This window comes from Schistosoma haematobium, chromosome ZW (genome assembly GCF_000699445.3).
Source record: "Schistosoma haematobium chromosome ZW, whole genome shotgun sequence".
Classification (NCBI taxonomy): Eukaryota; Metazoa; Platyhelminthes; class Trematoda; order Strigeidida; family Schistosomatidae; genus Schistosoma; species Schistosoma haematobium.
This window is the reverse complement of record NC_067195.1, coordinates 33,493,357-33,507,955: the sequence shown is the minus strand read 5'-3', so window position 1 is coordinate 33,507,955 and position 14,599 is coordinate 33,493,357.

Here is a 14,599-nt window from a genome sequence, read left to right as displayed (position 1 = left end):
TGCGGAAGATCAGTGTCCTTTTTTTGAAGCTGAACGACTTTAAGAAGGTCGTTTTCTTGGAAACTGTTCAAAGAAGTTATACAACACAAAGCGTCTGCAACTACATTGTTTGCCCCAGAAATATGTTGTGTATCCGAAGTAAACTGTGAGATGCAAACGAGTTATCGAGACTTGCGAGTGTAGTATTTATCTGAAGATGCGCTTAAAGAGAAGGTAAGAGGTTCACCCATTGTTGTAAGACTCGTCCGGCTGCCTACTCAAATGCGTCTACTGCGATACAAATATGTGTTTTGATGTTTTGGTTTGAGATCACAGTTGCTTTTACGATAATGTCCCTAAATATTTAAGATATTTAATTCTCGTTGTTGTCCAAATTAATGAGCTATACATTTCCACAACACTGGTCTGTTAAGGGTTTCATGAGAAACAACCGGCTATGTATGAACCATCGATAGAAGCCTACCAGGCCGTTGATCTTGCGTAGTTTATTGATTTTCATCGTTTCTGGGTAATCCAGAATAGCCACCACTTTGTTTATAAAGGGCGAATGCCTTGAATATCGATAGTGTGTCCAAAAATCCGCAGAGTTGTTTTTGATCTGACATGTATGAATCTTTACAGTAATGTCGTGTTCTTGCAATCGTTCAGATACAAGGCCTAAATGCTCAAATGGGATTTTCTTTCTTGACTGTCTACATATTACATACTTACGCTTACTGCTTTTCATGGAAGAACGTAGGCCACTCATCAGCATTCTCTATTTAACTCTGTCTTCTACAATCCTTTCTAATTCTTTTTAGTCGCTATTCATAATTTTCATGTCTGCTTCTAACACTCGATACAATGTATAAGATCCAAACTACGGTTTGGACTGCCGGACAGCTGTCTGGATGAGTTAGATACGCGCCCTCGCCCGTTTGAAACCAAAACAAATTAATTGGGTAAGATGACGGTTCTATAATTTATCATAAATTTAGGTGTACATTATTACCTAAACAAATATAACCACTCAGCTATCCAACCAATAATTGTTCAATTGATCAAATCTAAACTACAATAAATAAGAAAGTTGATACAGGATGCAAGAAAATTACCAATCACCACAAATAACTGTTATTCTATCCTGTCTGGATAGATCACGTACAGATTCGTTCAAAAGGTAATAATTGGTCGCTCTATAACACAGTGTTTTCAATTCTGGAAGAGTGCTTCAATTCACAACCAAAATGCACAATTCCAGTCGACACAGGTCAAGCAATCAAAAGCAGGAACAAACCAAAAATGGCTGCCACCCAGACTTAGTATAAAGTAAAACAACATAAGTGCAGTTCGAGAAGAAACATGGGGAATTAGTGAAGGTGTAGTAAAAACGAAAACTATAATAAAATACAAATATTAACAATTCAAATGTAGTCAAAAAGTTAACAATGTACAACTAAGAGGATCAATAGGAACAAAGTGCAAGTATATACATGGAGGGATTTTCACAAACACACAAAGCATTCAAAATGGATCTTACACCGGCCCCCAAAATCCCTCCATATCACACAAGCTACCTTGATGCCTATGGTCATGGTTCATTATGTAGCATATGACACTATAGGAACGAGTACGACTTACAACAGTACGCCTACTCGACCTACCCACATTGATAATACGAGGAACTAATTCGAGCCTTCAAGGAGGCATAATCTACGTATATCTCTGCTGACTTATCCACCGTTCATACGAACAACCACTGTTCTAACTCGTCCGTCGTCATATATTTCACAATCTTCAACTACTCCTAAGGGCCATTTTCCACGGGTCGATATGTCCGAAGCCACGATCACTACATCCCCTTTCTGAAAATTGCGGTGTTCAACTAACCACTGTTGACGTTTTTGTAGGGACGGTAAATACTCTCTTAACCACCTTTTCCAAAACACATTAGCAAGATGATTAACCTGTTTTCAACGTCTGTCATATTTATCTCCGATGCTACCTTTCTCGACTATTCCGTCACATTCTCTCAATAATAACAAACTATTTGGCGACAAGGCTAGTTTATCGTTAGCATCTTGAACGACTGGAGTTAAGGGTCGATCGTTCAATATCCTTTCAATCTCAGTCAAATAAGTGCTTAAAGTCTCATCGGTTAGAGTCTGCTCTCTAGTTATCAATAATAACAGTCGACGTATGGACCTAATCATCCTTTCCCAGACTCCACCCCTGTGGCTGGATGAGGGCGGGTTAAAATGCCACTGAATTTGTCTAGCTGACAGTTCTTTGTCTATTTTCTGTTGATTCAACTGTTGCACAAATCTCCTTAATTCACAGATTGCATCCACGAAATTTGACCCATTGTCACTGTAAATTTCTGCAGGTTTCCCTCTTCTTCCAATAAAACGTAACAAGGCCATTATAAACGAATCAGTATTCAAACTATGTGTCATTTCAATATGTACTGCTCGGGTTTGCAAGCAAGTAAATACACATCCATATCTTTTTTCTAATGATCTTCCTCTTTTGACAAAAAAGGGTCCAAAGTAGTCTACTCCCACGGCTGAGAAGCTATACCATCCTTGTTGAACTCTACAAGCTGGAAGTGGTGCCATCAATTGTTGCCCTGTATTCATCGTAAACCGCCGGCATGTCACACACTTTCCTAGCACTCTCTTAACCCTGCTGGTTCCTTTTATTATCCAATACCTTTTTCGAATCGTGGCCAGTACTTGTGACGTTCCTGTGTGCCCTTGTTCCTTATGATAATGTCTAATTATCATTTCTGTCACTAAGTGTCGACTGGGCAATATTATTGGATGTTTAAAGGCATTTGGGAAATCTGAGTAGCTTAGTCGACCTCCAACGCAGAGTAACCCATCAAGCATTATCGGTGATAAGCCCTTCAGATCATTGTGACTAACTACTTTACCATTGTTTTTAAATCCACTAAGTATTTCTCCATACACTTCTTTCTGAACCATCAACAAAATTTTACGCTTGGCGATGTCAAGCTCTTTGACCTTTAAACATCCTAGATGAACGGATCCTTCATGACTCGAGGAACGAAGTACCATCAGGAATTCTATGAACCTTCTAAGCCAGGCTACGGCCCTGACTAACTTCAACCACTCGGAGTAATAAGAGAGAATAGGTGACATGTTGTGCTTTATACTACTCAAATTAACCACAGCAGTTTTTCTAAACTCAATATCGTCAGGAGCAGGTTCCGGACAGTCAGTGATTGTTGTACAAAATTCGCCGTGCAGTAAGGTAGGACATTTGAACCAAGATTCAAGATCAGTCGTTTTTTGTATACCTCTTGATGTCCAGTCAGCTGGATTCTGTGACGACTTTACGTAATTCCATTGTTCAACCTTCGTATACTGGTGCACCACAGCGAGGCGGTTGGCTACATAGGTGCTATATCGGTTCTCGATATTCTTAATGTAGTATAACACTATCATGGAATCTGTATGGAAGTTTACTTTGCAGAAAAAATTAGGCAGGCTTCTCCGTAATACTTCACTAAGCCTCACACTTAACACCGCTGCCGCCATCTCAAGTCTCGGTATAGTGACTTGTCTGATAGGTGCTACCCTAGATTTGCTGTACAGCAAGATACAATATAGTGGTTCCTTCAAATAACTGACTCGTGCGTACGCAACTGCTCCATAGCTAACCTCTGAAGCATCATTAAACAAGTGCAATTCCACTTTCGCGTCGGTTCTCCTCTTGATACCTCGAGCTACCGTGACGTGACCCATCTGACGCATAAAACTTACCCAGCTTAGCCACGCGGACATGTATGGCTCGTTGAGAGGCTGATCCCAGCCTATTTGAGACTTACATAATTTTTGCAAGAGGAGTTTGGCAGTAAGACAGACTGGAGCAATTACACCCAGAGGATCAAACAGAGAAGAAACTATAGATAGAATACCTCTCCTAGTCAGGGGCCTTTCCGGTGCATCAAAGTAAAACTTAAATACATCTTGTTTAAAATCTCATTCTACACCTAGGGTTCGATGAGTAGTGTCGTAATCCGTTGACATTTCTATCAAGGACTGTTCTTTACATACATCAGGCAAGATGGTCCTTACCTCCTCCGAGTTGGTAACCCATTTCTTTAGTTTGAAACCTCCTCTACATAATAATTCACTTATCTGCTTAACGAAACTCTTTGCTTGATCACAAGTGGGAAAAGATACCAAGCAATCATCAACATAGAAATTATTCTTAACAGCATCTACGACATAACCATCATAACCGTCAGAGAATATTTGGGCCGTCTTATTCAAGGCAAAGTTCGCGCAAAACGGCGATGATATGGCACCAAATGGATGAGATGTCATTTGAAACCCGGATGGTTCTCTCGACATGTCTCCCTCCTGCCACCACAGAAATCTTAAAGCTCCTCGATCAGACTCAATGACCTTCACTTGCATGAACATTTCTTCAACATCCGCAGAGATTGAGACTGCTTCTTTGCGAAAACGCAATAATATACACACTAACTCAGCAGTTGTGTCGGGTTCTTGATAAATCATATCATTTGAGGGAACCCCTGCAAACTGGGCAGCACAATCAAGGACCACTCTAAGATCTGGTTTTTTCATGCTTAATACTGCATGATGAGGTAAATACCATCGAGGGCGATAATAAGACTGCAGATATATTTCAAAGACCCTCTCCGCATAAGTCTTAGTAAAATCACTTTCAGTACTTTTGATATACTTGATGTGCAGACTGACATCCTTCGACAACATACCCTTCAAACTTTGTAATCTACGGTTTGCTACTTCATAATTATCCACTTTCATATCTGGATTCTTTTTCCACGGTATAGAAACTACAAAATGACCGTTGTCGAAGCGCGTGCCACCTTCCACAATCTTTATAGCCTCCTTATCTTCTAGTGATATTGATTTATCATTTGAATAAACATTAGAAAACTCTACATCATAACGTTTACGTATTTCGTTCTCCAAAGTCTGTAATTTACTGGTGTGATTAACAACTCTTTTCCTATATTCCGAATATGACGCAGGTCCGAAAACCGTCCACCCCAGCAACGTTTTCACAGCGTACGGGTTCTTCCTTCCACCCAACCGTTGGTCTAACACCCAATGTGCTTCTGGTACGTCGCAACCAATCAACAGTAAAACTTCTTCAGAGTCTAGACTATCTACTGACACATCACTTAAATGCGGCCACTTAATTAGGTTGTTCATTGCTGACTTTGTTGGCTTATGACCTGGTATACTTGCTACAATCAGAGCTCCTTCAATCGTAACATGTTCAGATCGATCTAAAGAATATACCTCAAAAGGCGCACTCGTGACCTTCATTGTTCTATCACCGCCCACAGTCTCAACTACCACTGATGCTTCGTCTTCGCTCAGCCCAAGAGACCTCAAACAGTTTGATTTTATCAGTGTCACATCAGAACCGTTGTCCAACAGAGCATAACCCACAATCTCGGCCTCTCGCGATTTCAACCGTACGGGAATCATGCCTAAACACACTTGACTGATTAGTGATTTAGTATATCCGCAACAATTCGAGATACCAGGTTTCTCACTCTCGCTGTGCAACAAAGAATGGTGTTTCTTTTCACAACCATTAACGTTACAACGCTTTGTCAGCTTACATTCATTAACTCTATGTCCTTGTCTAAGACAGACTAAACAGATACCCTTGCTTTTAGCGTGGGACCATCGGTCTTGAACTGTAAGCGCTAAGAACTGTGGACATTTATCGATAGCATGGTCGTAGGAACACATACTGCACTTAGTTTTCGTTGTCGAACTATTCCCTTGCTCCGATTGCACGTGACAGTTCGTCTTTACGTTATGCCCTTTTCTTGAACGACTTGCTAACCGTCCAAATCTACTACAAGCCACTCTCGCACGCGATGCGATAAACTGAGTGAGCTCGTCGAAGGTCGGTTCCCTGTTATCTTCAGTCAATTTATCCACCCAGTCCGCCCACTGGGCTTGCATAGGTTGAGGCAAGAGTCTCACTATTCTTTCCAAAGTAACTAAGGAATTTAGATCAGAAGTATAATTCATCTGTTCCGAGACCATAGCACAGTTTTCCATTTTAATAGCCAAGTTCGATAGTTGCTCCCCGTCAGTATATTCAAAATTCACAGCATTGAATTAGTCTTCTAATGTTTCTCGAGCGATTACATGAGACTGTCCGAACTAACGTTTTAGAATTTCCCTTGCTCTTTTATAACCAGAGGATGCTTCCATCATGACGCAACCCTCAATAGCTGCTTTCGCCTTGTCCTTACAATAGTGCATCAAATACAGCAAACGTTGGCTATCATCCTTGATTCTTGATTCTACATAGGTCTCAAACTCCCTTAAAAACTTCCAATAACTTCTAGGTTGACCGTCGAAATAACTTAACCTTTGGTAACTCGGGACTAACGAAAGGCGCCGTAGGCATCACGCTTTTCGCTTGCTTCACGTCTAAACTAAGGTTTTCTATGCCACCTGCCATTATATCACAACTAGATTCACTTTAATTACAATCGTCCCTATCAGAATATGAACCATGACACATAGAAGCATCATAAGGCACTTGCCTTGATTGAGGGGATCCATCCTTTTGTTCATCTCTTTTAGCATCCACGAGCCTTGGACTTAATTTCTTTCGATGATTGTTTGGCATCGCAAGCGAACGACCAAATATTCCCAGAGATAATGATCGGAATCAACAAAACGAAAGCCAAACAAATTCGACCAAATATTTGTTTAGAACTATAAGATCCAAACTATGGTTTGGACTGCCGGACAGCTGTCTGGATGAGTTAGATACGCGCCCTCGCCCGTTTGAAACCAAAACAAATTAATTGGGTAAGATGACGGTTCTATAATTTATCATAAATTTAGGTGTACATTATTACCTAAACAAATATAACCACTCAGCTATCCAACCAATAATTGTTCAATTGATCAAATCTAAACTACAATAAATAAGAAAGTTGATACAGGATGCAAGAAAATTACCAATCACCACAAATAACTGTTATTCTATCCTGTCTGGATAGATCACGTACAGATTCGTTCAAAAGGTAATAATTGGTCGCTCTATAACACAGTGTTTTCAATTCTGGAAGAGTGCTTCAATTCACAACCAAAATGCACAATTCCAGTCGACACAGGTCAAGCAATCAAAAGCAGGAACAAACCAAAAATGGCTGCCACCCAGACTTAGTATAAAGTAAAACAACATAAGTGCAGTTCGAGAAGAAACATGGGGAATTAGTGAAGGTGTAGTAAAAACGAAAACTATAATAAAATACAAATATTAACAATTCAAATGTAGTCAAAAAGTTAACAATGTACAACTAAGAGGATCAATAGGAACAAAGTGCAAGTATATACATGGAGGGATTTTCACAAACACACAAAGCATTCAAAATGGATCTTACACAGTGTGTCATTCGGCCTTCGGCTTTTCCGTCTCATTTCACGATTTCATCTTAGTGCTTGTCTGGTGATGCACTTTTGTGGTTCTTTTTATGTGTGTCCTATCCACTTTCAGTATATTCTCCTAATTTCCGTTTCACTTCGAAGTTGGCTTGTTCTCTCTCACACTAGACTGTTGCTGATGGTATTCGGCTGACGGACATTCAGTATCTCGTGTAGACAATTGTTTACAAATAATTGTACTTTTTAGATGATGCTTACGGTAGTTCTTCAATTATCAGTGAGACTGTCTTGATGTTCGTATTGAAGACTCGAACTTTGATATTGGTTGACAGTTAGTTTAGTTCATTATGTTCTTCAACTGCGTAGATTTGGCTCTTGCTTTGCCAATCCTTGCTTTTACGTCTGCATCGGATCCTTCACATTCATCGATGATGCTGTCCAGCTACATGACATTTTCCAACTCTTACAGTGTTTCTTCATTACGTATGGTAGGTTTTGGTGTTCTCCGTTTTGTATTTGATGATCTCGCTTCTTCCCTTGTGTGTATTGAAGTGTACTGATTCAGAGACTGCTGTTACACTAATTGTCTTCATCTGCACTTGTTGAAGTGTATGAGATGGAAAGCTAAGGTCGTTTGTGAAGTCGAAATCATCTACCTGCATCCAACCTCTCCATTTTACTCCATGTATCCCTTCAAATGTCGAGGTCTTCATAATCTAGTCAACCACCAGAGGAAAGAGTGGGGAAGAGAGTAAGCAGACTTGTCTGACTCCAGACTTCACTAAAAAATAGTCTGTCAGCTGTTCTTCATGCACGTCTTTGCACCACATTCCGTCTGATGAAGTTCGGATGATGTTGAAGACATTGCGAGGTACACCATAGTGTCGAACGAGGTTCCATAAGGTTCTCCTAATCACACTCAAACGTCTTCTCATAGTCAATGTAATTGATGTATAGTGACGAGTTGCGTCTGATTGATTGTTCAACGATGATCCATAGTGTCGCGATTTTGTATCTTTACGATCGATCCTTACAAAATCTGGCATGCTGATCTCGAAGTTGGTTGTCTACCGACACTTACTTCCGGCATAGCAACACTGTTTAAAACGTTTCCCGGTACTGATAGTACTGTGGTGCCTCTGTAGTTTGTTGTACTGTAAATTATGTTTCTACGAACAACTGCCTGTTGTCTTCAGTATGAAAGCAGTATATATGTATCCTTCTTTAAAAAAAAAAGAAATTTCTTAGGTAAGTTCAACTGGCCTATATTTCGTGTTTTGGTTTTATCGGCTTAATTATGTCCATTTAACTGTTTTGAGCAACATGTCTTTGCAAGTGAAACAATAACTATGACACTTGCTTAGTTTAGTGTTCTTGGTTGTCGTATAATTCAGTTTAGTTGAAAGAGTTATGATATGCTTAAGTATAGTGCTTGAAGCCTGTAACGAAACAGATCAGTTTAGTTAGTAGAGTTGCCTGTTTCTAATGTGTATACGGATTCAGATCAGTCTGATTAAAAATAGGAAAAAACGTGCCTTTGATGCTGTTGCTGTCATACATTATAAGATAGCGATAAGTATGTTTGGTGTTTATTTCTAAACTGTACATCTATCACTGACCATATTTCATGATCACTGTCATTAAACAATTTCCCCAGTAATAACATCGGTAGCAAGATAGCTAAGTGTCTGAGCTTTTATTTGCCCGCAAAACAGCAGTATACAGTCTTAGAAGATGAGTGTTCTGTGTCTCAATTAAATGCAGCTGGCTGTGGACAAATGTTAAGAATCTTTTTGACAACTGGGACTTTTATTTTATCAGACACCTACTCTGCTTGTATGTTTTCCTGTTAAACTAGACGCATATGCATTGGAATACTTAAATGGGAGCAAAATAATAACAGCATTGCAATACGGTACTAAGCCCATGTTATGCTTTGCGCAAGTAATAGTAGCTGACCTTATCTAATATTCATGGACTCAGGGTAAATCACAACTGCATAAATTCTTTGCTAAAAAACATGTGATTTGGTTATTTATATATTCCACATTTCTGACTAAATTCATCAATATTTTTTCATTTAGAATGCAACAGGAGTGAGCCTTCACAGACCCTGAAAACTGTTTCGCCCTTGGAACTATGGCCCTATGGAACTGTTTATAGGAGATCCAACGAACAACAGATTATAAAAAGGATGCTGGACGTCCATTTTAGTCTCACAACCACTTCCAGTATTTTTTGACTTCTTTTACTCTTTCGTTTGGAAAAAAACAACAAGAACTGCAGCTTAACATTACCAATACAACTTTTAAACGGGAACTTGGTTTAAACCTTTGTTTGATATTCGATTCTTAATGAAAGTTCTTGAATAAATTTTTGAATCTAATGCTACTTTGTTTTATCTACTTAATCGTTGCAAGAAACTTGTGATAAGCGAGCCTCTCAGCACCTAGTTCATGTGTTCAAATGGTTGTGGACTGAATAGAAGCTTTCGCTTAACAGGCTTCCGTGTCTAGTAGCAGGGGATCACCAATACCTCAAGGCAGGAAACTAGGTATGTTAACAATAAAAGAGGAGAAAGAAATTGGTAAGTCATAGTATGATACTATACTTAGTCCTTAAGAATAAATCCAGTTGCCTCTTAAAAAACTCCTGGGAAGTCGCTTGGACTAGCTCGGCCGGCAGAAAATTCCAGCATTTGACAACTCTTAAGGAGTAGAAGTTGTGCCTACAGTCCGTTCTGCTATGTTGTGTCTCTAGTTTCTGGGTGTTACCCCTTAGGTTAGTGTTGGAACTAAGCTTAATCAGGTGTTTTAGGGGATGTCCAGAAGTGCTAAGGTTATTGTAAGCTATTAGGTCACCTCTAAGACGTCTATACTCTAATGAGTGGAGGCGCTCTTCATAAGGTGATTTGGTGCATATCTTCGTCATTTCCTTGGGAGGTCTACAGACTCGGGTCCTCACATAGCTTATTCTAACCACCATGGGTTGTCACGCCAGCTGATGGATGGACACGCGTCACACATCCTAACCGTACCTGCTTCTTATCTTATAGCTTCTAATTCAAATGCCCTATGACAAGCAAGCAATGCCCCTACCCGCACTAATGGAACACTAGTAACTCAAATGCACCCCGTATGGTACCTTACACTGGTTTACGCACTCACTTAGCTCTTTAGTGAGAATATTAATACGGTCCTGCTGAAAATCCCATGAACCCCCCTACCTCCATCAAAACAAATAAGTCTGTATTTGCAGCATATAGCAATCTCATTATTCAAAAGTAAGATATAACAGTTAGAATTGGAGTAAAATGGCAGTATACAGCAGATGCACGCGGTACATGTTGTCATCGATCAACTGAAATAGAGAATACGGATATTAGCTTAACAGGCTTATTTAGAAAGACTAGTGTCTAATTTGAACTTACTGCGTGAGAAAGTTATACTGGAACTACGAATGTTGTAGAAATAGAGTTTCTCAGGGCGTACGAAGCACTTAGACTGTAAGACAGTTGTCCAAAAATAATTCGAATATGAAGGTGAAAATTTGCAGGTACTTTTCATCGTAAGGGTGAACATATTAGGTACCAGTTGACATCATACCGTAAGAAAACACAAATTTGCGAGTAGTGAAATATGATCTATAAAAAAGTGAGCTTAATAACGGTTAATTACCTTTTTACTCCCTGACCATGACCCTTCGGCTTCATTTTATGGCCAAAACAGCAAACATACACTACACAGTGATAGCAGGTTTCCGGCTTTTCAATGTTAAGCTTGCTTTAACGCACGACGTAATGAGTAAAACCCCTCTATTACTGCTATATGGCACATTTTTTGTAACAAACCCCCTGCAATAGATTGGTAGCATCTGTGACTTCATCTATAGTTGTCGGAAGTCTGGGTCCTTTCGAAATCAGTACCGATATACCCTACTGCTGGGCACTCTGTATAAGTTTGACTCGTTGGTGGGATAGTGTTGTCCATAATACTGAAGAAAATTAAAAAACGCAGATTGTTTCCTTTCATTTTGCCGATAACATCATAAAGGACAGTTAGGAACGAACATGCGAACAGTTAGAGTCACAGGCGGCAGCAACAATTATTTTAGCTAAATAAAAACGAACTTCGACTTCGGATATCTAGAAAACAAGGTGAAACATAACCGATTGTCGCTTAAAAACGTAAGGTCTTACGTTAGTACTAGCCAGCTAAGCTGAATAAATACAGTGACTTCGTTAGCAGCAGATAAAACCCAGAAAACAAAGCAAAATCAGGAAAAACTTTGCTCCAACGTTCAGAGTATTACACTAACTTCTAGATTTTAGCACACTGAAACATCAAATTCTGTAGCTACACAAAAGAAATAGCGGAAAAAACACATAACGAAGAAAGCCGGCCGACATTTTATAACACAAGACTAGCCAGATTGCCCGAAGAAATACATTGACTTGAGTAGAAGCAGCAAAAACCCAGGAAACATCGCTGATTCGAAATAAACTTCACACCAACATATAGAACATTACACTAACTGCGGCATTTTAGCACACTGAGACATTAAATTACATAGCTACACGAAAGAAATAGCTGAAAGAAGCACAGAACGAAGAAAGCCGACCGCCATTGCTTACAAAGATGGCGGATATAATAATTCCCGCCTCATTCTGATTGGTTGCTAAGCTGAAGGGCACATTTACGAAATTGAGTTGCGTTTAATTGCAGCCGCTATAGGAATGTCTGTGTGTGACGCTTCGATGTCCGGTGAGTTCAGTGGAGCTGGTCTATTCAAAAGTTCCTCAGAGTGTTCTGTTTGTCTGTCAGTGAATTTCAATGATTACTCCGCGTTCCTTGTCCTTGACTAGTCTCTCTGATTTACTATACTCCTCTATCAGAAAATAACATCAGCACCAAGTTACTGTGAGTTCCTTCCTGTTTATCCTGTATTAACTTTTTACTCTTCTGTTCACTATATTGACTAGCAATTAATATTATTTCTCCACTCGTTCCCTTATCCACAACTAATATACTTCTATACTTTTTCCGCCTGCTTAAATAAACAACTATTCTACAATATACCCTTCTTACCGCTTATACTCTGGCAAACTATACTTTATACTATAGTCAACAGAGGTACTGCATCAATGATTTACCCACAGTCCATAGCTTGTAACTGCCTGATAAGCTTGTAAAATGGTACTTATAGAAATAGTGCTTTCCAACAGGTTGTGAAACAGAGGATTGTGTGAGGTATGACGTGTAAACAAAAATAAGCCTAAATGAGCCTAACATCACAAAAGGAGGGAGGGTGGAGTTACTGACCAGCAAGCATTGATGGTGAGGGCGATGACTTCAATCCACCCGTGTTTGTGGGGACAGAACATTTTGTATGTATCAGGCTCCTCATGATTGAGAATAAGTCAATCAATCTGTGATATAGATTGTCTTCCTACGCCCACCACTCAGACTCATGTTTCCGAAATTATGCTGGATTAGCTATTCTACTAAGACAACCTATAACATGCTAACTCGGACTTTTACACTAGGATTGCGTGGCTGACATCAAATGGACAAAAAAAGAAAAGAAAGGAAAAATTAGACAATAAAAGATATAGTCACTAGTATTCTTAACACTTCACCCTCTATATACACACCCTTCTAATAAACCGCTTCCCTTGTACCAACTTTGACTTCCCTTCCTTCATGTGAGCTTACTCCAACTTGTTAAACATCACAACTCATTGTTCTTTATTAGTACATTCTCTAATATGGAGCCTCTGACTTCACTTCACTCTAACAAGACATAATATGAATTTATTCTAATTTATTATACCTCTGTCCGTTCTACTACACAATGTTAAGCAACCTTTTGTGTTCATATCCAAGTGCCTTGTTGCTCTTCTGTTTCTCTTTTTTTCTTCTTCAGAATCTTGCTCTGAGAGCACAGCTATGGAACTTCTGACGTTTGGAGCAAACTTGACGTACGCGTCCTCTCAAGATCATAATTTACAGCAAGCGCTCTACGATTTCACTTCATAACAACTATAAACTTAATAAGTTGGGAAACATTTTGTGAACCAACAAATGTTGTAATTTATAGATCATGCCTGTAAAAACGGTGTGTACCTGCAAATGCAGAAATATATTATTATTATTATTATCAGTTTCTCCGTCTTATCATAGAGTTGTCTGATATTTCCTTCTATGGGAGCTTTTTCCATTGTCGCTGCTGGCTCTTCCGCGTATTTCCGTTTGTCAGTTCTGGTGCTTGTCTTCACTTGCTTGTTTGTTTCTGTGTGTTCTGTTTGTATATTGACTTTCCCTGTCCTCGTTCGGCTGTTGTTAATTGTTGTCTTTTTATTCTCCCTTTCTTAAATCTTGTGATAGGTTTCGATAGAAATCTATTCCGTATGACGATGCTTCATGTGACTCGGCACCCAGCGGCACGTTGAGGCTAGTGTATTTTAACCTGTTCCCAGTTGTCCCCCATCGTGGTTTCTTCTTCTTTGAGTAGATCCTGTAAGGCTTGAAACCCGTTTCTGAGAGCTATTTTGAATTCGTCGAGTTAGTCAGCATCTTGGGAGAATGGTACATTGAGCCTTTTGAATGCTGTCTCTCCAGTTATTCAGTTTTTCCTTAGCTTCAGTTTCATCTCGTCAGCTCCTTCCATGGTTTCCACGTTTTCCATTGTCCTCTTGAATTTTTAGTGGTACAGATATGATCGATCTGGTTTTCTGTACTGTGGTGTAGTCCAGTGAGCTCCATGTAGCTTTATGTACGTATTTTTGTGGGAATATTGTGCTAGCTGTTACCATTTTGTTGAATGCATGTAAATCTACAAATCTCTCACCATTCTCATTCCTTTCTCTATTTCAGTCCATGTCGTCCCATTACATCTCCATATCTGATGTTTTCCATTCCAGCTTTGGAGATAATTATCCAGTAAGGATGATCAAGTACTTTCTTGAGCACTCTACGGTAACAGATTGCAAACTCCAGTAAAACTAGTCTTTATCGTTGTCACTGCTTTCATTGGTGTATACACAATACTAGGTAACAATGACTGTGATTCCATCGTTCTTTGTTTCAAGGGATACTTTCGTGACCCTGGGTCCATGAGATTCCCTTCCTACAAAACCTTTACGTGTTTCTTTGAACAACATCAATGCAACT